Source organism: Coptis chinensis, chromosome 7 (assembly GCF_015680905.1).
Source record: "Coptis chinensis isolate HL-2020 chromosome 7, ASM1568090v1, whole genome shotgun sequence".
In the NCBI taxonomy this organism is placed as follows: domain Eukaryota; kingdom Viridiplantae; phylum Streptophyta; class Magnoliopsida; order Ranunculales; family Ranunculaceae; genus Coptis; species Coptis chinensis.
The window spans coordinates 55,338,958-55,364,108 of record NC_141462.1 but is presented as its reverse complement, the minus strand read 5'-3'; the positions used below and the strand labels follow the sequence as shown (position 1 = coordinate 55,364,108).

The 25,151-nt window shown below is 36.3% G+C and overlaps 2 pseudogenes across 2 annotated transcripts; both read left to right on the top strand.

The window, feature by feature from the left end:
* Positions 1-10,099: 10,099 nt before the first annotated feature.
* On the top strand, positions 10,100-16,891 carry LOC147488029 (uncharacterized; annotated as a pseudogene). Its single transcript, XR_015202811.1, has 8 exons — positions 10,100-10,250; positions 14,089-14,211; positions 14,344-14,420; positions 14,636-14,750; positions 15,751-16,016; positions 16,135-16,230; positions 16,340-16,412; positions 16,529-16,891. The product of XR_015202811.1 is annotated as an uncharacterized LOC147488029 (transcript).
* Positions 16,892-17,627: 736 nt separating this feature from the next.
* LOC147488028 (uncharacterized) lies at positions 17,628-18,932 on the top strand (annotated as a pseudogene). Its single transcript, XR_015202810.1, has 3 exons — positions 17,628-17,836; positions 18,287-18,386; positions 18,816-18,932. The product of XR_015202810.1 is annotated as an uncharacterized LOC147488028 (transcript).
* The last annotated feature ends 6,219 nt before the right edge of the window (positions 18,933-25,151 follow it).

Here is a 25,151-nt window from a genome sequence, read left to right as displayed (position 1 = left end):
ATCTCCACGGTCAACTTGGGGGCAAGCTAAGTGGCCCGGGCAAACTCAGCGGCCTCCAACATCTCCACGGTTAACTTGGAGGCAAGCTGAGTGGCCCGGGCAAACTTAGCGGCCTCCAACATCTCTATAGTCAACTTGGGGGCAAGCTGAGTTGCCCGGGCAAACTAAGCTGCCCTCGACATCTCCATGGCAGTGTGAGGGGTGAGTCCACTGTGGATGATGATGTCCGAGTTCAACTTGGGGACAAACTAAGCTGCCTCTAGCATTTCCAGGCCAACGGCTCTTTGTGTCAAGTGTGGTTCCGGATTCGCGGACCACGGCCCTCTATACCTATTGCCGCCGCCCTAAGGATGGAGCCAGTGCAAATGATGGGTTGTTTATTGTGGTTTATTAATCATCCCGTTTCATATTCTAATGGTACGGTATGTACAGGAGTTTACAGCTTGTTGTTTATAGCTTTTATAGCTAGGGTGTTAGGTTGTGCATGGCTATTGATAAATTTTATTCGTGGCGTTGAATACGTATGGGACCTAGTATATTTTGAGTTTGGTAGCCTGGTGTATTAGTATGAGAGGGAAGAACTACCTATGGCTTGATCCCTGAAAGGGAAGCAGCCGTGTCGAGTGGCTTCGCTACGTAGGTACCCACCTCGTAGAGTTTTATGTTTAAGATGTGGATTTTTGTTTTATTTCCCAACCACATGCATATGCTGGAGCGTGCTTGGTGTGATTTGGGGGATATGTTTAATGTTGGACCCTTACGTATGTCAGTTGGTTACAAATAGGCAGATGCGGGAATTGCAAGGTGAGAATAAGTGGCGTTATAAGGTAGATATTTGTTGCTATGGGCCTCGTTATTTCTAGTCATTTTTTGGCTTTGGTCGAGATGGTTAAGTATTCAGTTCTATGAATCAGTATATCTTTCGTAGTTGAGTTTATATCTAAGATATGAGGCTTTATATGTGGTTTGGTTATACCCTTATTAAATTGTTAGGTTATGACAAGTTATTAGGTTTATGAAATGCAGAAAATTCAGAGGAGACGCTGCCAAATTTTTTTCAGAAAGGTCACGTCTTAGGTGTATTTGTTTGAGTTTTGGAGCACTACCGGTCAAGGTCTTCTCGGGTCCGCTGTCTTCATCGACGGACCCGAGAGGGGGCATTTGTGTGAGCCATATTCATGACTACGAACATCACAGGTAAGAGGAGTGAGAGAGAAACAAATGGGTGTCATATGATATTAGGCTAAAGGGATGGGCCTAATGACTTTGACTTAGAGAAAAAAAGAAAGGAAGGAAGGGGGAAAAGAAGAAAGAGGAAAGAAAGAGGAGGCGGCAGAGAGGAGGGGAGGAGGAGAAAAGGAGAGGGTAGAACTATGCGACAGCTTGATCTTCTGGGAAGCTCGGGGGTACATAGGCAGCCCCTAAGGGGTTCAGCTGAGAGGTTCAAAAGAGAGGAGGTTTGGTCTTCGCAAAGGGAGAAAGGAGAGAGAAGATGTGAGGTTAAAGGGTGTGAATTGGGTTCACACACTAACCATAAAGAACATCTCTACAAAAATTCAACTCGTTTGATATCCTCTAACTTAGATAAAAATTGTTGTCCACTTTTGAAAAAATATCTAACGGTCCAGAAATGTCTAGGTTTTGCAATTATCTTTTGCCAATGTTAAATATTATCAAAATAGTTGAATTTTTGAAGAGATGTTCTTTATGGTTAGTAGATCATATGCACAAAAGATTAGGTTTTAAATCATTTTGTAGGTGATTGAGTGAAGGTGTCTTATGATTGTCTCTCATGGTTATTTAGCATGTCTCGTCTTCCATAGGCATGCCATACCGTAGGATGGTTAGTAGCTGGAGCCTTTAATTTTGAAAACTTTTTCCTTCTATGGGTGATTTCTAATTGTTTCGAGCTTCGTCTTTCTCTCTGGTTGGAATAGCTACAAAATAGGGCTAACTAGAGAATATGAGAGGAGAGACTAGATTATCTAGAAATAGAGCTAGTCCTCTTCACTAGATTTGCCTACTTGCAAAACGAAAGGTGGAAGATCTAGGGAGACCAAACCATGGGATGGTTCTCAATTAGAATCACTTAATTTCAAACACCTTCTATTGGGAGGATCACTTTCGTCATAGTGATTTTTCTTAGTAGTTTTATAGTTTATATTTTTCTGTCATAGTAATTTCGGAACATAAAAACCAAAGACAAATGTTTCTTTCTTTCTTTCTTTAATAAAATAGTTGTTTTTCTCCGTTCTCATAATAGAAGGTTCTTGATACATCAATAGTAATGTGATTTTTCAAAAATAAAAACAAAACGGGCAATGGATTCCACATAGACCAACCCTTAGAAGTATGCAATCTCCATTCTTCTAAGGGCGGTTTGAGGATCAGTTATGTGTTACTAAGGGTCGCCCATATCACCATGCACTTTTTGTCTCAGCTTTTACCACATAGATACCAATTGTCCCTTGTGCACCAACATACCATCAAGAAGTCTGTGCTTTCAATATACTGAATGCACCATGGAGGCAACACCCAAAGCCATAAACCCAACCACCTCTAGGGAACCCACCAACTACATTCAGACAAGGACAAAATACCTACAACAATCAAAACAGAGCATTGGTTCCACCCAATTTTAACAAGAACTACCAAAATCCATCAAAGAGACCTAGTTCCACCATCCACTAGTGTACAATCAGATAAACCATCCCACTACGTTCTACGCAGTAAATCTTGTAACACACATAACTGAAGCTACAGTCTGACTGGATTGGGTTCAATAAAGAGCCGACACAAAAGTTGCCTAATTTAAGATCACTTGTTTTGTTTTCAAACTTAGTATTCAAAATCACAACTTTTGTACGAGTTATCTTTAAAACATCTCTACATAGTTTTTCAAAAACTTGAGGATATAAAAAAAATAAAAAATAAAAATCTTATGCACCAGAGTAACCAAAATAATACTAGATAAACGTATTATTTTATTCTCTTGTATAAACCCTATATATGGTTAGATATACATTTAGATTGAGAAAAACAACTTGTTCAAAAAAAAAAAAAACACACACACACACACACACACACACACATTTCATATAGATAGTTGTTTGCATGCTTGCATTTCCCATCTTTTTATTTATTTCATAACTTGTAAGTATAATTCTGCATGCATGTTAAGTATTTCATAGTGGAATAATTACGTAAATCCTTAGTATAATTAACACATGTACATCTTGTTCTATATCTATCAACCCACGCTCCAAACTTATTTGGGGGTGGTATATTTTCATAACGAAGAACAACGTACATGTTCCTGCCATTTTTGCTCATGTTCCTATGGTAATCTCTTTCATTTTCTTCATACTTTGATGACAAAGCATATTTCTGTTTGGGGGTGGTATAGTAACATTTTGCAAAAACTAGGCATTTATTATATTAGATAGATTTTCTATATTTCGAAAAGACCAAAAATATTTTTCTGTTCAGTACCAAAAGTCTTGTATTCCTTTTTGTATGATGAATAAAAGGTTTAGAAGTCTCATTATAGCAATAGAGTAAAGATTCGTTCTTTGAACTTAGACTAATATACATAGAATAGTTTTTGTACCTTTACATGACTGGCATGCATCAGCATTTGATTGTATATAACAGTGAGTTTCCGAGACCAAGGTTAAAACAATTAAGTTTCATATCCTATGAGAATCTAGCCAAAAGCCTTATCTGAATGATTATTGAGTGATGACACAAGGATGTCCGGATAAAAAGATAACATGTCCACTTTCCTGATCACCACGCCATATCCTAGGAGAGAATTTAGGCTCTTTTTGGATCGATATAGCCAAATAAACGTTAAAACCCCAAAAACATAATTTTTCCTCTAGTTACCCCCCTTGAGCCTTCACCAAATTCTAAAAGCCTTTTTATTTCTTTGCCATCAATCCCTAAACCGTTACCACACACAATAAAAATCTTACCGAAGTTGAGAATTGGATGATATGTAAAAGAGAAGAGAAGGCCTTGTACAAAATAAGAATAGTTAGAAGCTTCAAAAGAAAAAGAAAAGAAAGAAATGATCCAAAAGATCAAAATCTCCCAAAAGTTCAAAATCAAAAGGAGTCGATTTCAAAAGAAACAAAAGCAAAGTTAGAACTCCCAAAATTCAAAATCATATAGAGTCACAAATCCAAAGGGCTAAAAGAATGAATCACAAATTCAGAATCAAAAGAACAAAATGAGGTTCTTTTCTTGTTACAAATATCATGAAGACCCAATATCTCAACTTATCAGAGTTTGTTTTCCTTTCCCTTTATTTATAAACCACTACCTTAGCTCCGTAATTTCTAATAAAATACCTCTAGCTTAATTAGGAATAGGATGGTGATAGTAAGTGGATATTGTGATCAATCAACCCCGATTTCCTTGGACGTCATTCGAGTATGTGAGGAATTTAAGGTGCCATCTGCACTTGAGAAAATGAAACTTGAGTAAATCTATCAGAGAGTTATGATTGCAACACACCCCTGTGAGGACCTAACTTAAGGACGCTTTCCAAAAGTTTCAAAAACAACTCTGCTTTTGCATTTCACTGCTCATGTTTTGCACATTTATCTTTAGATGATTAAACTACTATATATATATTATTCTGATTTCAAAGGAGCTGTTTTGTATTCCCCTGCTTATGAGATGTATAAACCTCTGAGAATAAATAAGGAAACAAGACTCTTTGTACTAAATAGAAGAAGTTTGTGAGTACCTTCTCTGGAAAACTCTCACGAGACTTAAGCTCGTCCACTAGGGAATTCCTAGTGGTTTAAGGCCTTGTTGTATATGGTCAATGCAATCGCACTCCGACAAACGAGACTAGTATAATAAATCACACATTTGCGATCTTAATTTTTTTTCTCTCATCTTTTGCTTGAGGACAAAGAAAATGCTATTTGGGGGTAGTTGATTAGTCTCCAAATGCGCATTTTATTACCTTTGCAATGCTTCAAATATGCTATTCTTATGCTTAATTAACAGACAACTTATAGCTTTTGCTACCATTTGCAAGATACAGGACATTTAGGACACATATTCATAATACGTGCATTTTGGCACAAAAAGGATGGCTATTTACGCTGCTTGGGAAGACTCCATCTTAGGAGGAAAGTGGTCGGAAAGTCAAATTTAAAAGTCAAGTCAACTGTCAAAGTCAAAGACTCCAGGACTCAAGACTGAAAGCTACTGACCCAGGGACCAAAAGCCAAATTCAAGACTTCTATTATGTGGGCTTAATACAAGGGCCTATAAGTTTGTTTCTAGAAGGAAGGGTATAATTGTAAATGGTGTCCTATATAAACCAAAGAGATGTAGAGATTTTCTTATCCAAGTTTTATGGTCCAAACCATTTGGTTTGTTAGGAGTATAGAAACCCAAGATCTAATCTTTGGTCATTAAGAGTAGGTTAAATGTTTTTAAATTAAATTTTTATTTCCTTATTTTCCATTTTCATGTTCATCATGCTTTAGTGTAACCCAAGTTCTAAATCATTTCAATACAAGTTTCTAAATCATTTCAATACAAGTTTAAGATTGAGAGTAATTCCAAATAGACAAGTAGGAGAGAAGAGTTACAAATGTTAGTGTTTTATCCATCACAAACCTTCCTCCAAACAAAGAGCCTAAGATGAACTTCAACACCCTTCTCACTACTATCAAATCACTTCATTCAAATGGCGCCGCCGTCATGGATTCATATGGGAAGAGGAAGATGGAGAAAAGCATCAACCATTGAACCCTTCTTTTCAATCTTCATTTCAATTTTTTAGTTTTTTGTATTAAATTTTTGCTACTGATGTTTCATTTCTGTGTGTTTCCAGTACTTTTCTGCGCAAACGGAGCTCGACAGTAGCACGAGACAACTCACCAGAAATTGTTGTAGAAAATAGAGTGCAAATGGAGAAAAAGAACTCGTGCCACGCTTGCCACACTCGCGCCCGCATGCGAAACGTACCCGTGAACCATTTCCCCGCGTCCGCGTACAGCATGCCTCATTTTCATCCGCCGAAGATTCTGTTGGCTCAGAATCTTCATGTGTAAGCCCACTTTAATTCCCCTAGGTATTTTTAATTCAAATGTCAGTAGATAAAAAGTAGATAGATTTACAAGTTTTTGAGTTTTCAAAAAGCAAATATTCAATTAAAAATGCAATTTAAAAAAATTAAAAAAATGTATTTTTTTAAATGAATTAGTAATCCATCAGCAAGGTTAAAAGTTAAAATTTAGTTTAGTAATATGTTTAGGTTTTAGTTTCATTAATTGTTGTTTATGCATGTTTAGATTAAGATAATATCATATAATTAAGTCAAAACAAAACACAAAAAAATTAATTAAGTTAACTACAAAATAGTTTAAGCTTGGGGAATTAAGTCTTTTGGTTTAAGTTTACTTACCAAGAGTTGGGGATTCAACCAACTTGGACCGGTTAGATGTGCGTGGCACGAAAGAGTAGTACCACGCGTGCACATCACAATCCAACTTGGGGGTTGAAGTTCCAATCTTTGACGAACACTTTCCAAACTTTTACGTATTTTGTTTAATTAAGTTAAACGTAGTTAATTTTTGTGTTTACCGCTTTTATAGTTTAAGCCCACGAAGGCAATCAATTGTAATTTATTGGCTTTGCCAACATTTCGACCCAACTTGTAGGTCTTAGTTAGATTAAATTTGTAACCATAAGGAAAAGCTCGAATGGTGGGTTGACACGCAAGACACCAAACACTTTGTCAACCCCACCACGTCTCCTTCACCCCAAGGGTCGTGAACGTACACCTTGGGAGGTAATTTCTAACCCTCCTCGCTACAAAGTGTAAGAGGATACTTGTGTGTTAATAAGCATGATAATTGTGTGATTTACATTTCAGTCTCATCTTTACATTTAAACGCTAAGGCTAAACCCGAGCCATAAAAGAACAAAAAGTGGGATTAAGACCCACTTTAGAACGGACGTTGCATGAAATGTTTATTACATAGACCAAATTAAAAAGATAAAATCAACCAAGTAGAGCCAAATTAGTCACGTCCATCAGGATAAACATCTAGCACAAACAAAGAGAGTAGTAAACTACTAGATTCTAGTGGGCCAACCACCTTTCTCACTCCCCTCCCTCAAAAATACCGTGGGTGAGATTCTTGGTGGCACACTATCTGGTGAAGTAGCGATCTTCTCCCTTGACGCGTGTAGTTCCCAAAACCTAATTTCATGCCCACTGTTAAATTCAAATAGGGCATAGTATCTAATTTATAGATATTGCATGCAAACTTTTCAAAAACTTCAAGATCACAAATGAATTTCTGCAGATTGTGCATCATTCTTGTTTTAGCATACATGTCTTATCAATATGCATCGCAACTGTCATGGAATTACAATGCAAACCCATAACCTTGTTCTTGTTGTGGTAGTCCGTATCATTGGGCGTCTTAATGCACATCATATACCGAGTTCGACCCACCTATGGAATATTCTTATGATTACGAACCTTAATTTTCAAATTTCCATAGTACCCAATACACCCCAGAGTTTTCTAATCATGCAAACAATTCATGGAATTCCACTACAAATAGTCAACCATCATTCATATATCCACCTGGTCAGTCAGAATATGGGTTCTCTAACGGTCCATTACCATTCACATCACCATCCATATCTAATTCATATCCCACTCCACCATCTATCACATACCAACTTTACCAATCAATGGTCGAGCAAATAATTCAAATACAACAAATAGCAAAGACATTCTGTTCTCTCCAATCCATTTTAATTAATACCACGTCTGAGACAAATGTTCTTCCCACCAGTCCAAAAACCAACCAACAAGAGGAACAAGGTGATGCTTTAACGAAACCAATTGCTAAAGCCTATCTTGACATTTATGACCAATTAAAACCCCATCGCCATCCAACTGACTAACGTGTGGATTCCAGTTCTTATGATGATTACATGCCTAAAGTTACAGTTTCTCCTATTTGTCTTAATACACCCATGGATGAGGCCACTCCGGCAGAAGAAGCTCTAGAACCTGTGTTGGAGAGTAACTCAACAAACTTAGACGATGACATTGAGGAAATTTAGGAAGTTCTAGATAAAGAGGACAAAGAAAATGAAGTGCCTGGAGAAGAGGATATAAATTATATAGTGGAAAGTGGATATAATTTCATTTTGGCCGTTAAAGACTTATTGATGGAACAAATTTGTGACATCCTTAATATTGACGATATGAAACACAAATTTGTGGAAACGCCAAAGCTAGATGAAGAGTTCTCTGAGTCCTCGAGATCATATGAAGAACCACCGCCCGACCATCATTCCCCCGAGTTAACACCTTTGAAAGCCAACCTCCATTCATAAAAAATCCACCAAATTCTGAGGACTGCACCACTAAACCATTTCAAAGAAACCTCAAGCTTGCACTTAAACCAATTGCCTTTGAAATCCGTCATAATTTTCTAGACCTTCCCAGTAATGAGACTTTGCCCAACATACAAACTCCTAAGACTATCACTCCAGTTAAGAAGAGCCCCGCTGAATTGTACAAATTCTTTGAATATTTAATTCCGTCGTCTATAACTTGTCAATCAACAAAAAATTCAAAAACTGTAAAATAATCAATAAAATATGATTAGAATAGCGGTAAGTGAGGTATCGATCCACATCTTGAAGTGAATAAATGGGGGAGAAAATATTTCATAAACCAATAGCTAACTTGGTGATTAATATTAAAACAATTGTTGAGGATTTCTAATTTCTTATCTAAACTAAAAATAAACGTAACTTGTAAGGATATAATGACTAACTAAAGAAATTAATTTTCAAAGATCAATTTATCAAAACCCTTGGTAGAAAGTTACTAACTCACCAACAATTCTTGTATTTCAGTTTTATACCTCTTGTTAAATTTCTCCGAAACTTCACTAAATCTTAAATGCTAGTTCTAGAATTAGTGGAAAATATAACTTGAAGAACATAATAAAACATTTCAATATTAAATTTAATCCTCTATTCTCTTTGACTCCAAATGAGAAATTTTTAGGTATTCAATGTCCACAATAAGAAGTACAAAAAATCCCAAAAATCCCTTAATAACTAATAAAGTTGAGTCTAAAAGATTTTTAACCAAAAGAATAAACTAACAATGGAAAATACCCCATATTTTTTAAGGTGATAGAAACCATGCACATTTAACCTTAGTGCAAAAATCAATTAAAAAGAGATATCATTGGATTTCATCAAAAACACATATAGTAGAGATTCTAACAAAAAGGACAAAAACAAAATAACAGGAAATTCATGGAAAGCTTTCACTTTCCACCATCGGGTGGAAGCTTAGCCCTCCATGCTATTAATTAACATGAAAGAATAATTAAAGACAAGAGATAAAGTGAACATTGAAACTGCCTTTATTGCTTTGATGTTGATCTTCGGAAAATTACACACTCAAGATCACTCTTTCTCACTAATTAAATGAACTAAAACTACAAAGCAAAATTTCTACTACTTGGATATTAGAATGGATGTTGAATGGGTGTAGAATGAGTGTAGAATGGTTGTAGAATGGTTCTCCCCTCAATGCCAATTCTCTTTTCTATTTATAGCTTCCACCAACAAGATTTTTGTGCATATAATATCTTCACACAAAATAGAAATAATCTTTGGGATATAAGAAGAAAATATAAGATAAAAGAATTTAGAAAATGGAATACAGAAGAGATATTATCAAGGTATGAGGAAGGAAGGAAATATAAATTGGAAATCAAATAAAGAATAAAATGGAATGATATGGTTTTGAATTAGGAATAGAGTGATTGATAAGAATATGGTGAGGATATGGGAGAATATATATGGTGGTTAGGATATAAGGTATTATGGAATGATTTTATATAATGAAATCTAAGGAATAAGTAATTAATGGAAATTGGAATATTTAATGTGATGAAAATGGTAAGAATATATGGTGGTAGTTGCAATTATCCTTTCTTGATTTTCTTCCATAATTATCAATTCTCTAACATTTCCTTCCATTCTTGATAGCAGGATACATGCAGTAGATTATCAAATGGAGGCAGGGCCAAAGAAAACACAATTCAAACAGATATGGAATATAAGGGTGGGCATAATGGAACACAAAACTTTGAAGTGCAAGTGGAAGAAGCCAACACCAGGGAATTATGTAGTAAATACTGATGGCAGTGTGCAAGGAGTGAGAGGTTAGTGGGGAGCAGTTGTCAAAGATAGTGAAGGGGTAATAAGAGGGTTATCGAAAAAAAAAGGGGTAGTAACAATAGCAACTCATGGGGTCTCGGATCATCACAGTATAGCATTGGTTAAGTTACAAGATTTAGAGCAAGGCATCAAACTTGTGCTAAAGAATGAAATAGCAAGGACAGAAGCCCAAACAGATTCAGAAAATATGGTGGCCTTCATCAACACAAAGAAGCACCCATGGATAGCAAACAAGCAGATCAAGAGTATACAAGTAATGGAAGTGGAACTTTTGTTCTTCTCTATAGAACATATATATATAGAGAAAACAAATATGTTAGCTGATGCACTAGCTGTAAATTGTCCAAATGTTAGTTTTCATGAAACTGTACTAAATACTTTAGTAGAAGATGTAATGAAAATAGCACATGATGATGCTCTAGGGAGAGAGTATGTGAGGAAGTGACTGTAAACAAACTATTATTTATTATTAATAAGAGGGGTAGGGGACCCCGTTAACAACCTCGCTTGCTAATAAAAAAAAAAAAAAACAAAATCACTTTACCAAGTGGTGTGCTACCACGAATCATTCACGATGAATCTGGGGGATGCGAGTGAGGAAGGTAGTTGGTCCACCGGAATTTGGTAACTGATTACTCTAAATCCTCGTGGCTATATTTTTGTCTTTTTCTAGAGGAGCATGACTACTTTAGGCTCTAGTTAATTGGTTTTAATTTGATTGTTTGGTCTAGGCTTCAAGAATCAAACAACATCCGTTTTATCTACATTGGGGAATGACTTCCCAATGGTTGTTATGTGGCTCGGGTTCAGCCTTATATGTGAATTGAAATTGCAGTGTGAAAATTAAAATCAAACAATCATGTAAGCACACTTGAACGCACAAGGTATCCTTTTACATGGGCTTCGAGGAGATTTAGAGTTTACCTCTCAAACCATGCTTATACGCTGCTTGAGGAGAAGGCGATGCTGGTTGGCGTGTGATATGAGAATCAGGCTCAACCATTCGAGCGTATCCTATTTTAGAGTAGGTTACAAAAAAGACTACTTAAAAAGCCCACAATCCAGGTTTTCAATATTTATACAACTTTGCCTTCAAAGGTCGAAAACATAAAAGTAAAGCTAACACTAATACTAATACTAGTTCTAATAGATTAACTATATTCACTAGAGCTAATCGTAATTAGAGTGTTGATTACCAAGTTGATTCAAAGTGTGCGAGCCTATGATTCACGACTCGCCTCGCACACTCGAACTTCCCAAAACAATGAAAACTCTAATCTTTGGTAAGCTGAACAACTTCAACCAAGTGATCAACTCATGCTAACATACATAATCAACATAACCTAATATTTTTGATTTTTTTGTTTTTTGTCTTTTGTTTTTTTTAATCACAACAAAGTTCACTGATTTATACTACTCTATTACAAAATCCAGATCTGTAGTTACAACCACAAGACAAACTGGATCAAGCTGTCAAAAAATCTTATACAAGTTACTGGAGTAGACAAGGCGGTCGCGCGGCAGTCCACGGGCAGTCGCCCCTCTAGTTTCGGCAAAGTTTTGTTGGCTTCTGGCAGCAGCTTCAGCTCTTCTCCAGTAGTTCAACCTCAAACTTGGATTTGAAATAAAACAAACCAGTATTGAAAAATAACAAAATGAAATGATGAAAAAAATGAAAAACAAGAAATGGAGTGGATAGAATGATGCTTCCCTTCTTAGAATTCAACCAAGAATCATCTTTTTCCAATCCATGACGGCAATGCCATTTGAAGTTTGTTGTATTGTGTTAAGTTCAAAGTTTAGTTTGATGAGGTTCACCATAAATTGTTTAGAAGATGGATTTATAGGAGTTTATGAATAAGGGAAGATAGTATTCTTAACTTTCATGACTTGTTTTTGAATGACTCAACCTTGTATTGAAACTTTCTAAACTTAAATGAAACTACTTTGATTGAAGATTGAAACATAAACTTGAAATGAAACAACTTTGATTGAAGATTGAAACATAAACTTGAATTTTTTTTTGAAATAAAGAACAACAAGTAAATGAAAAAAAGACTAGAATGTAAATGACTTAAAAATAAATATTACACTACTCCTACATGACACTAGATTAAGCCTAGGTGTATTCTCTCCTCCTACTTTTAGGTTTTTATACCCCTACTCTTACAAAAGACTGATATGCCCTTTCTCTCTACAATCAAAACACCTCACCATGTTGCTTTATGTTTTTGATTTTTCATATCTTCTTGATCAAGCTAGGTTTTGAGCAAGTCTTCTTTTGTAGCAAGGTCATCCATCTCTAGTCTTCTGAGTTAAGGACGTGACTTTCAGTTCTCTGATTTTGAGTCCTTGACCTTTGACTCTGACTTTGACTTTGACTTTTTCAGCAATTTTTCATAGCAGCTTTGAGTCTTCATAATAGCATTAATAAGGCTCCTTTTGGCGCTAAGATACAAGTTTTATGATAAGTGGTCTGAATTAGCCTGTAACCTGAAAAAGGTAGTAAAAGCTATGAGTTGTCTTTTCATTATGCATAAGAATGGTTGTAATGCAGTAATGTAAGGGTAATAAAATGTACATTTAGGAGATGATCACTGGCTTGATGAGCGGCTTTCAGTATCCCTTTAAGATCGATTAATTATCCCACTTGTAGTGTCTAGATCCAAGAGAAATAGACTTTGAATCCAAACCCATAGCTTTTATGAGTTTGGGCAACTCCAGAATAAATGGTTGTAGCTTTTTGCCTCTTCTTTGCATCCAAGACATTGAGAAGCCATTTGAATCCCTTTACCCATGACCTTATCATCTGTTGGAGTAATCCCTTGAAATTTTTTCCAAGCAATGCCAGAGGTTTTTTGGTGCACATAGGAGTTCTAGATGAATGAGTGCCACCATACAATAATCTTTTTTTTCCTAATGCAGTCTTAGGCGGAGAGTACTGTGAACTTACCCTCCTTATCGAAATTCCAAATTCTACAGTCCTCTAGATCAACACAATGTGGAGGTAAGGAGTTGAGGTCTATACCCAGATTTGAAAAATCTGGAGCGTTCCAATAGGGAAGTTCCACTGGTTATCCATTATCAATTCGCTAACCTTTGTGGTGAAGTTTCTCCAGTTAGTTTGGGGAAGTAGTTCAGAAACTGCATTTTGACCCGCCCAAGCATCTCTCCACACATCCAGAGTTGTACCTTTCCCAATAATCCATGAAAAGTGTGGTCTCATTTCCTCCATTGCCGATTTAAACCCAGTCAATATGGAAGAACATTTGTAGTAGGCCAGCCACTTGCCATTTTTCATCTTATATTTCTGATCTATGTACTTAGACCGTGAATTCTCCATGGTGAGTGAAGTAGGATGGTGGTGTGTATTTGGGGTTTTGAAGTTGTTCATCTTAGATCTAATGTGAGTAGAATTGTGATGGAGAAAAACCAAACTTTTCTTAACTTGCACTACACCATAATAGGATATTTGCAACACGCACCTTTTTTGCTTTGCAACGGTTATTTACCATTAGCAAGTTGCCAACGCTACATAACCGTTAGCAATGTTGTAAAGCGTTAATTTATTTCGGTGAATTTCAAGAATTAATTGCTAACACTTAAAAAGCGTTTGAGAAGTGTTACAAATTAAAAACTTGAAATATAAAACATAACTTTACTTTTTCTCCTCTCTCTCTCACCGCCGCTACACTTTTCTGTCGCTCTCCCTCTCTCTATTCAATTCAAGAAGCTTAAAGGCTCAATACCTACCTTCTCGTACCCATTTCAAATTCCCTAAAATTGAAATTCTTTTTCCTCAAAATCATCATCTCGATCCAGATCCAGGTTCAGAGAATGGGAGAAGATCGTATACTTTGCTTTAGGGACACGCTGGACCCATTTATTCTTCTACATTCAGTCCTCTTGGGGATTTCATTCTTTCTTTGTCATCAGATATGGCCAGTATGTTATCCTTTTACATTATTTATCCGTGTGGTGTCTCATTTCTCATTTTTTATTTTTATTTGTATGTTTTTTTTTTAAATCTTAAAAAACCAAGTTGTTTTAATAGAACATTACATTGATATGCTGCAGTACGATTATAGAGCACAAAGTTGAATGCGAATCTTGTTTGCTACAAAGGGCATAATTATCCTGTTTGGGATGTTTAGGTAAAAACCTATTCTGCCAACTAATAGTGCTCAAACATTTCCTCTGATGGCAATAAGAAGTGCAACTTCTTTTCTTACAATTACATTAGTTGGCTGTTATGAAGATACATAAGCTGCTCCGGTCTCATGGTTTCACTATCATGCTGAATTCGTATCATTCATCAGATTCGCCATTTTCCTTTTATCCATTATCCTGATTTTTATTTTTGTTGCAGTTTAGTCCAATAGGGCACTATTTTGCTAGCTCCACATGACCGTACTACTAGAATTTGGTCCATGGACAGGATACAGCCTCTAAGAATAATGGCAGGGCATTTATTTGATGTTGATGTGAGCACTTTTTTTGTACAAATCTTATGTTGGTTATGTGGTTATGTAGGGCATTTCTGGTGGGGGGTGTAAATCGTATAAGATGTAAAATTTACACACCCAATCTCAAAAATACCCTCCCAATGGAGGATGCAAACTGTAGATAATAGCTAAAAACTAATAGATCGAGTGGAGAATTCTCAACCTGGATGTAAATTAATAAAAGACCCAGGTGTCACTTGGAGTGAAGTGGCAACTTAAAATAAGCTCGGATGTCACTTGGAGTGACGTGTGAGTTTAAAATTAGTAATTCCAAGTGACATCCCTCTTTAATCATGACTAGGAATTCACTCCAAGTGACACCTGTGTTTTAAAGTTCCAAATTTGTTAAAATTTCCCATTGTAACCTATATAGTGTGGATATCTTTATATTGTACATTAGACTGTAGGAGTTGTAAAGTTCTAGTGGCACCTATGTGGAGGTACAACTCTACACCTCCATTGGAGATACGTTTATAAGGTCCCATTGTGAATCCTGATGGCAACCTAATCAAATCTAAACAACCAGAGGTCTTTAGTTCAAGTTTTTTACATTGAAAATTGGCTTTTAGAAAGTAACCATTCAAGTTCGCTATCTCCTCTCCCTTGTAGTTCCACACTCCCACACACAGTAAATCTGTTGCGGGTAAGACATCCCAAGAAGTTAAAATAGTAAAAAAAAAGATAAAAGAAATAATTGGATATGAGAGTGACAAGTTAAAGCTTGTACTTTCTTGTTATGTTTCTTTTAGAGAAACAAAATTTCACTTTTTGAACATTTTATTCGTGTAAAGATGGTCTTCTTTATCTACAAGACTCTTTCTTAGTTGCATACACTTTTGATTTTCTAATTCCTCATGGAATAACCACAACTTAGTGCACATTTTATCAAAACAGGTCTTATGCAGAAGCTAGGTAGTTTGGCGTTCTCAAAATATGATATTGAATCATTAACTAATTGCTATTTGTTATAATGATTTAGTGTGTCCGGTGGCATGCAAACTGCAACTACATTGCAACTAGTTCTAGTGACAAGACCGTGAAATTGTGGGATGTACAAAGTCGAGAGTGTGTACAGATCTTTATTGGTCACAGGAGTATGATACTATCTTTGGAAATGTCTCCTGATGGGCGGTATATGCCATCAGGTGATGAGGAGGGTACAATCATGATGTGGGATCTTTCAAGTGGTTGTTGTATTACACCTTTAATGGGGTACACCTCTTGTGTCTGGACACTTGATTTCAGGTAGGAAGGCTCTGAAGCTGGAGGAAGCTTTTTAAGGTTTGCCTACATTATTTTAATGTAATGTGTTATAACAAGAGCAATCTATCTTTTATACTCAACCACTCCATCGACATGTCAGTGGTGAAGGTTCACTCCTCGCTTCTGGATCTGCCGATTACACAGTCAAGTTATGGGATGTCACTGCAAGCACAAAGGCACCAAAGATGGATGAGAAGTAAGTCAAATACAACAAATATACATTGTAATAATACATCCAGTTTATCTATTTCAGCCTTGTTTGTTAAGAAACATTTTCAGCTGATTCAATTAAATATGATTGGCAGAGTGGGTTGTACAAACAGATTAAGATCCCTGAAAACTCTACCAACCAAGTGTAGTCCTGTTTACACAGTGTAGGTAAATATGCGGATATACCCTTGTTCTATAGATATATCCTTATTCTACAGATATATTATTGTTCATATACAATTAGAAGAGTGATAATCAAATATCATTTGTGGTTCTGGGTGCAGTTCTCTCGAAGAAATCTTTTGTTTGCAGCTGGAGTGCTTTCCCGAAGTTGATGAAGTTCAATGTGTTGCAACTGCTCTCCTGAAGTTCATGAAGTTCAATGTGTTACAATAGGAAATTACCCACGTAATCTCTTAAACCATCTGTCCTGTTACCACCACAGTTCCTTTCTTTACATCGGTGTTCTCTTGGTTGGTTTTCTTCTCTAATATATGGGTTTGTTTGCACTACTAGTTTTACTCTTTTTTACGATGAATGATGTACCGCCTAAATTCTTATCTTATATGTTAACAATTTTGACCGAAAGAGACCCTAAGATTTATCAGTGTGAAAAATGAATGCCTAGAGTGACTTTTTTAATTAAATTTTTTCCATCTCTCGAAATCATAGGTTACAAGTTATGTGTTTAAATTTTTTCCATCTCTCAAAAACATGGTGTTGTATGTAATATTAATTAAGATATAAGTGATTCGGATGACATATTCAACACGCTTACCAAAAGCATAACATCTTAAAGTTACTAACTGTCACTACACCATAATAGGAGCACCTGTTTTGCTTTGAAACGGCTATTTACTGTTAGTAAGTTGTCAACGTTATATACGCGTTAGCAATGTTGTAAAGCGTTACTTTATTTGGGTGAATTTTAGGAATTAATTGCTAACGCTTAAAAATGGTTCGAGAAGTGTTACAATATACCATGAGTTTCTGCTCACAAATATTTGTTAACCTTTTCTTAATTAGGAAATATGGTCTCGATGACAACACAGTGGACTTTATTGGTCATGCTTTGGCACTTTATAGAGATGACCGTTACCTTGATGAACCTGCACTTAATACACTTGATACCTGCATTATCTAAGATGAATTTCCTTTTTCCAGAGAAGGATTGCTGGTCTCCATCAGAACACATCTATTGGATCAACTGATATTACCGACATGTGGGAGCCTTTGGAAGAAGGCTTTCTTCCGTAAGGAGCAATTTTTGTTTGTGCTTTGTTGTTCCCTTGAGAAACAAGCATTTTGTCACTAAAATGATATCTTACAAATACATTTTTTCTTTTTTCTTTTTTTATCCTTTTTGCAGCCTAGAAGCTACATGTCATGTTTCAATGATCACAATTACGTTATCTATGAAGGAACTGGATGCATCTTCCACAGGGTAAATGACTAAAACTTTTGGAACTCTATTTTATGTGGGACTTTGGCACTCTTGAGCCTCTTTTTCTCTCTGTGATAAATTTGAAGATGGGGCACTCGAACGTGTGGAATTCTCATCCTAAGACCTACGGTCCCGGTTCTCGCACTTGGTAATACTTTTTCTACTTCATAGTATACAGACTATAATTAGTTTAGGGATCGAATCATTATTATTTATTGTGATTTGGGTTGTAATACTATCTTGCATTTGAAATCGTGTAAATCCTATAAAGGGATTGGTACTAATGTTAATAATTTGCTAAGAATTATTACTAAAAAATGTAAACACCTCTTACATTTGTGTACTCGAGAGGCAGACACCACCCATGTTCAAACAATGAATGTATAGGCTTTTAGTGTATGTACACTGCATCTCTCAGCCAATCATAGTGTTTGATGCAAAACTTTATCTGTTGATTCAGGGGAAGATAAAACCATGTTCCTCTACTTTCTTCATTGAATTGCATTACGTCAATTTATGTCTATGGTTCATCCTTTTTATGGAGGACATGCTTTCATTTTTTATTTTTTATTGACTTGAAGCCTTGAATTTCGTGCAGTCGAGTTTGTGGAAACCCCCATGGGTTGATCCGCAAGTATGGTCTCATGTGCTACAGGTAGTGCTTCCGAAGCAATGCCAAGGAAATTGGCTTTATCAAGGTATGTTTTTAGTTGACACTAATGGGTTTTAGTCTTTTAGACTAAAAGAAAGAAAGTGGATTATTAAATTAGGGACATGATTTCCTTTCTCTCCAAGGCTATTGAATTAAATAGATGCATATTATGATTTGTTGCTATTGTCTGCACTTTTTCAGTATCGCTAAAGGGTGGAGTCGGCGTGCTGTGCTTTGGTGGAGATTGTTGTGATGAAGACATGTTTTTTTTGTGGTGAATTAGGACCTTAATAGACGATAAAAAGTTTGATTTCAGTTGATTTAGTATGTTTAAATCTGTTGGAGCAAGATTTATATGACAATCAGTTGTACTAAAGATTCTCAATAATTCTAGTTTATCATGATTATTGTTCCCATCTTTATTTGCTATTACTTGATGTTTCGTCTGGTGTATCTTGATTTGAATGTTTGCTAGGAATCAGATGGGATTTCTCTGGGTTCATCTCCTGATACTTATTGGCCCTTTGATTTAGCGAGTGATATAGGTGTAGTAGATTCGTTTCAAGTTGTGGCTAGCTCCATGAACTGTTAGTCCCTTAGCCTTGCCTTTTTGGCTCCAGCAGATTTTTATAATTGTGCTGACACAATGTTAGCATTCTCTCACCTTGGTTGGGGCAGGTTTAGCTGGTTGCTACAAAATATGAGATTTTTTATTATTATTTGCAACCCATCAGCAACGGTTCATAACCATTACCAATTTAAAAATGTTGCTAAAATTTTGTACCAAGCAGGCATAAACAAGCGTTACAAATAATATTTGCAACTCTTAAAAACCGTTGGAAATTTTAGTTTGCAACGGTTAATAACCGTTGGAAATTTCTGTTTGCAATATTTATTAACTGTTGCAAAAATTTCCAACAGTTTACCCACGCCATATTTGCATCGCTTAAAAAGCGTTGCGAAAATTATTAGCAATGCTTTTTTGCCGTTGCAAATAGCCTGTTATGGTGTAGTGTTGGTTACCAAGTTATACTCATTTGATTGATTCAAATGAGTATAACCAACTTTGGTTGGTTGAATGAATGAATAAGAAGATGTTTTGAGGAACTATTGTGTTGAAAAACAATATTAAACACTTTGAATGGAAGAAAATTACTTTGATTAAATAAAGTTTGAAGCTTTAAAACAATGAAAATGGAAAACAATAATAAAAACAATTTAAAACAATTAACTATTCCTACTCCTAATTACTTACACTACTCCTAAGTAGCCTACACTAACTTGTCTACATATCTTGTAGGCATCTCTACACTTATATATGTGTAGAGATGTACAAGTTTGCCCTCATTTTATCTTATCCAACAAGCAACCTAATCTAGAACCTTCTTGTGCCTTCTTTGAGTGGATAGGGTCAAGCCCTTTAGGCCTGATAATACTAAAAACTCTTGTTTACTCCTACTTACGCTACAGAGACAAGGAAGAAGTAAACTATGCTTTAAGACATTTGTTATCAAAGTTCTACTCATGATTATCTTATAATAAAACTGGAGTCAAAATTCATTCCACTCCTAGTTGCTTAGAACCTAATTAATTCTACTAGTGATTTAACAATTCAACAACTTGAGAGTAATTATTGTGAATATAACTAATATGGTGAAAACTATGGTTTAATATATTCTAATTTAACTATGACAATGAAATAATATGATGTGAATATGAGAAGGAATTAGGGAGATTTGATATCCACCTTGATTAATCCCTAACATGTTAGTATGGAGTTTGTTGCAACCCTAATATTTATATTTCACACAAGGTTCAACATAAAGGTTAGGTCTTTTTATCCCTAATTATCCATGGCATCTCTAACCAACTAATAATTAGAATGAGAGGAAGTTGAAACCCATTCTCATGGTGAATGAACTACCCTCTAGAATTGAATATCCTTAATACAACTATTCTACACTAACACATCAAGTCTTCATCAAAGCTTCAATCAAACCCCTCTAATGGAGGTTTAGCTATGATTCAGTAGACTATCATGCGACATAATAATAAAAAGAAGAAGACATAATTAAAAGAATACTTATACTGAAAATAACTTGGTTTGTATTAATGGTGGTTAGGCTAATAAAACATAAACTAGGTTTAAAACTAAGAAGAAAACTAAATTATTGTCTAATGGGAGAGAGATAGATAGTTTTGCCTTAGTCCTCTTTATATAGGAGAGGGCTAGGTTTACAATTTCATCCATGGGCTTTGGAGCTATGTTTTGGGCCATTAAATCAAGACCAAAACCTAATTACTTAAGTCCAAAAAGGGCTTCTATGCTGGAAATTATTGCAATAGCTTTTTTGTTCACTTTTATTCTTGATTGGATCAAGTCCTAGACCATTAGAAAGCTCTTTCCGAGCTGGTCGTTTTGACATATAGTAGGCCCAATTCCAAGGTCTGAGTCCAAAGATACGGCCCACGAAAGTTCTGTTGACTTTGACTTTTCAGCCTTGACTGGGCTTTAAAAACGTTTTTTCTCTTTGAAACTTGGGCTTTAACCATAGAACTTCTTAGCAACCAACCTTTGCTCTTTTCACTTACAAAAGTGACATATTTCTTCACATATTTGACTCCAAGACCTGAAATACACAAAAGTACGTAAACAATATTAACTCTTATTTATTATAAACATAATTGGTCTAAATATAATATTATTAATGGGTTAAAACTACAATTTTGGGCTCTTATCAGGGCCGAAACCCATGCCTTTGGGAATTTGATCATTTGGTCTTTTGAGGCTTTTGTGCTTAGTCCTTGTCTTACAAAAGGTTGAGTCCTTAGAGTGTTTCCTGAGATTTTGAGTTTTTTGGACCCTTGAGTTGACTTTGACTGTTGACTTTTTTCCACATTTTCTCAGTTGTCCCATAAGGTCCATTTTAGGCTCCTTTTGGCTATAGAACATGTCTTTTTATATATTTGGTCTAGAATAGGCTTTTATCCTACAAAACCAATAAGAACGTGAGTTTTCTACATTATTGATCATATAATTTGACTAAATTGAAGCATTATAAGGGGATAAAAATGCATATATTTGAGGACTGATCAGTGAGTAGTTGCCAAGCCAACTTCATAAAAAGTGAAAGATTCAACTCCTTAAGTGATTTGATTGCAAGCCCACCTTCCTCCTTTAGATTGTATATTCCCATGTTGTACACGGGGATGTTATTCATAATAGATTGTGCTAGAACCGCTCGACCTTGGAAAGAAAGGAGTCGTCCAACCCATCCACTTGCTCTCTTCTTGAACTTATCCACTATAAGTTGAATATTAGATTGGGTGACTCTGCCTTTAAATAGAGGAACTCCCAAATATTTTTCAGGCAGACTTCCTTCTTGGATATCGAACAAGGTCTCCACCTTTCGTTTTTTGGTAACAGTCATGCTCCCGAGAAAAAGCTTGCTTTTGTCTTTATTAATCATCAGTTGGCCAGCTGATGATTGATAAGATTCTAGAATATTCTTAAAGTGCAGAAGACCTTTTAAGCTACTATTAGCAAATAATATGATATCATCCACAAATAAAAGGTGAGATGGAGAAGGACAATTCCCAGCGAAAGTCATAGGGGAGATTCTGCCTAAAGTTTGTAGCCTTATGATACTTCTGCTAAGTGTATCCTCAGCAAGTGCAAAGAGTATAGGGGATAAATGATCTCCTTGACATAAACCCCTGCCTGTGCCAAAGAAACCACAAGGGCCACCGTTTATCATAATCGAGATTTTAGCACTGCTTAGAATTATCTTGATCATGTCACAAAAAGTGGAACTAAATCTAAATCTATCAAGAACCATGAAGAGAAAATCCCAGCTGAGAGAATCAAAAGCCTGGGATATATCCAGTTTGACAGCTGCATTTCCACCTCTTCTTTTAATGTGCATGTCATTCACGAGTTCTGATGCCATGGAAATGGCTGTGCTACCTGTTCTACCCTTCAATAAGCCATGTTGCTCACAACAAATGATATTCACAGCAATGGAGGTTAGCCTGCTAGCTAGAATTTTTGTGACTATCTTGAAAATAAAATTACTCAAACATAAAGGCCTAAACTGACCAATTTCTTTAGCATTTTCACAGTTGGGAATCATTACTAGGAAATTGGGATTCATACCTTGAGGAATAATTTGGTCTGTAAAGAAAGAACATATAGCTCGACATACATCAGTGCACACAATGTTCCAGCATTTATGAAAGAACATGCCCTGGAAGCTATCGGGACCTGGAGAGCTACTAGGATCCATGCTCATGACAGTTTCTGAGATCTCCACCCAAGTAGGCATGGCAATGAGAGAAGCATTCTGTAGATCCCAAACCATATGGGGGATGAGGTCCATAAGCCTTTGCCTGTGTACAACAGGTCTAGCTTTGAACTTGTTTTCATATGCCTGCACAAGAAACTCCTTTATTTGCCTTTGATCATGCAAACGAGTTCCATCCTCTATTCTAATCTCTTCAATGAAAGATTTGGATTGCCAGATTCGGGCTTTAGCATGAAAATAAGTAGAGTTTCTTTCGCCCTCAAGCTCCTCTTTAATGCACGATCTTTGCTTCCACATAGTTGCTTCAGATTGCATTAAAGATGAAATGATTTTCTCAATTTCCATTTCATGTAGGTGAAGCTGTACATCAAAAATTCCATCCTCCTGCTGTTTCTGGATGTCCTTAAGAGAGAGGTTTGCTTGCTTGATTTTGTCATGATTGCCTCAGTAGGTTTTCTTGTGTCATTCCTTCAGTTCCCCTTTTAGTCGCTTCAGTTTGCACATAACTAATTCTAGCTATTCGACACTAATTCCATGAACTGAGCATGTTCCAGCCATAGTTTCCAGAACCTTAAAGGTACATAGTCTGACCTAATGTTCATCTTGGTACACCAACTGATAACTGGAGAGTGGTCGGAGAACTTTCTCTGCAGAATTTAGCTTCTCCAATTTGGATTCCTTAATGACCAACTGTTATTGACTAGTGCCCTATCGATCTTAGCCAAGATTCTTTGATTTCCTACTTGTTTGCTACACCAAGAAAATCTAAGGTCGAGGGTTGTGTTGTCCAGAAGTGAGTTGTTGTGAATGAAATAAACAAACTCATTAATAGCTCTTTGATTAGGATTTCTACCCCCTTTCTCTGTTCTTGTAATGATGATGTTGAAGTCCCCGATGGCCATCCAAGAGGAATTTAGAATGCCAATGCCACCAAGCTCTGCCCAAAGAGTTCTTCTCTAAATGTAAAAACATTTAGCATGTATAAAAGAAACAAAATGGAGAAGCAAAGTTATTGCTATAGCCATGTTTTATAAGCACTTATGGAGTTATTGTTGGAGCTATAAGAGGTTCGGCCAACCCAATGAGGTTTGGCTTGTACTTCTGTATTATTTCCGCTAAGTATTCATTTGGTGAAGTTCTTCTCATGCCTCGAACATTCCAAAATAGGACATTCATTTCTTATGAATTGAGAGGTTTCTTGCCCTTGTAGATAGATGAGAGTGCTCTTACAACATCCATTGGGGCTTATAGCCATCCTTAGCTTTCTTCCATGGTTCTTTACCCCTTCTCTTCTGAACCTACTTCATCAACTAAATCAGCCCAATTAATAGTTCTGAGAAGAGAGTTGGTTTCCCTCAAAATATTAAATCTGTTACCATCAACAGAAAGAGAGAAGGAGGACTCAGCTCTTGTCGGTGTTGAGGAAGAATAAGAGTTTGAGGCTCTACCATTCATGGTCTCAACCCCCACATCCTCATCAACAGGGTCACAAAAGTTAGGTGCTACTGAACTTGAAGCATTTCTCAAAGTTGGAGATGTCGGGCTCTCAACAACTGGGTTTGTGTTCAACCCGATTTCTGGGCATAATCTCTCATTGCCTACTGTGGCAATTTCAGGATGGCCGAAGGTGCCCGACATGTGGGTTTCCTTCTCCATAATTTCAGTTGTTGTAGCATGGTTTGCTACTGTTATGTCTTGGTTCATTGTTGTAGTTGCAATTGTAGGAATTTCAACAGGGAGTACAACCTGCTCAATCCCCTTGACTATTATAGCCTCCACTTCATGCGTTGTGGCAACCTGAGGAGCTGTAGTAACTGCTTGCGGTATACTTGCATCATTTACCGGTGTTACTTCCAACACTACATTCCCATTCACATCCTCGATAACAGAGTTAGTAAAGATGGGCATGCCTTGTGAGTCCTTGGTTCCACTGTTTTTATTCATTGTTTAGGATGGGCAGGAGATGGGGCCCCCAAATTCATTGTTTTTATTCTTCCTATTTATGGATCTCTTTTTCTTCCATGTGGTAGCCTCAGTATTATTCTGATTTTTGGGCCTCTTCTCCTTGTTAGGTCTTGGGTCCTTCTCACTTCTCATCTCTTTTTGTAGTGATTTGCATTCACTCATCAAGTATCCAATGGACTTGCAGTGACCACAAAATTTTGGGAGTTTTGAGGACTCAATCTCCTGCAAAAAATCCACTCCATTAGGATCTTCCACAAGGATCTGATTAGGAACTTCCCTAAGTCTGGATCCCATTTCGACAATCTGAGAATTTGGTTATCAAATTTCCATGGACCACCACTCCATATTTTAACAAAATCCTCTTCACATGTGAGTCGAATCATAAAGTACATTTTGCCCAGCGGTACAATTTTCCAACTTTGTTTTGGGGGCCATTTCTCAGCTGCAATAGCTTGAACAACATCAAGTTTGATTTTCTGAAAATCCATCCTACCCACTAAGCTGAATTTGCAAAAGTTAAGACCTCTTTCTAAAGCACTTTG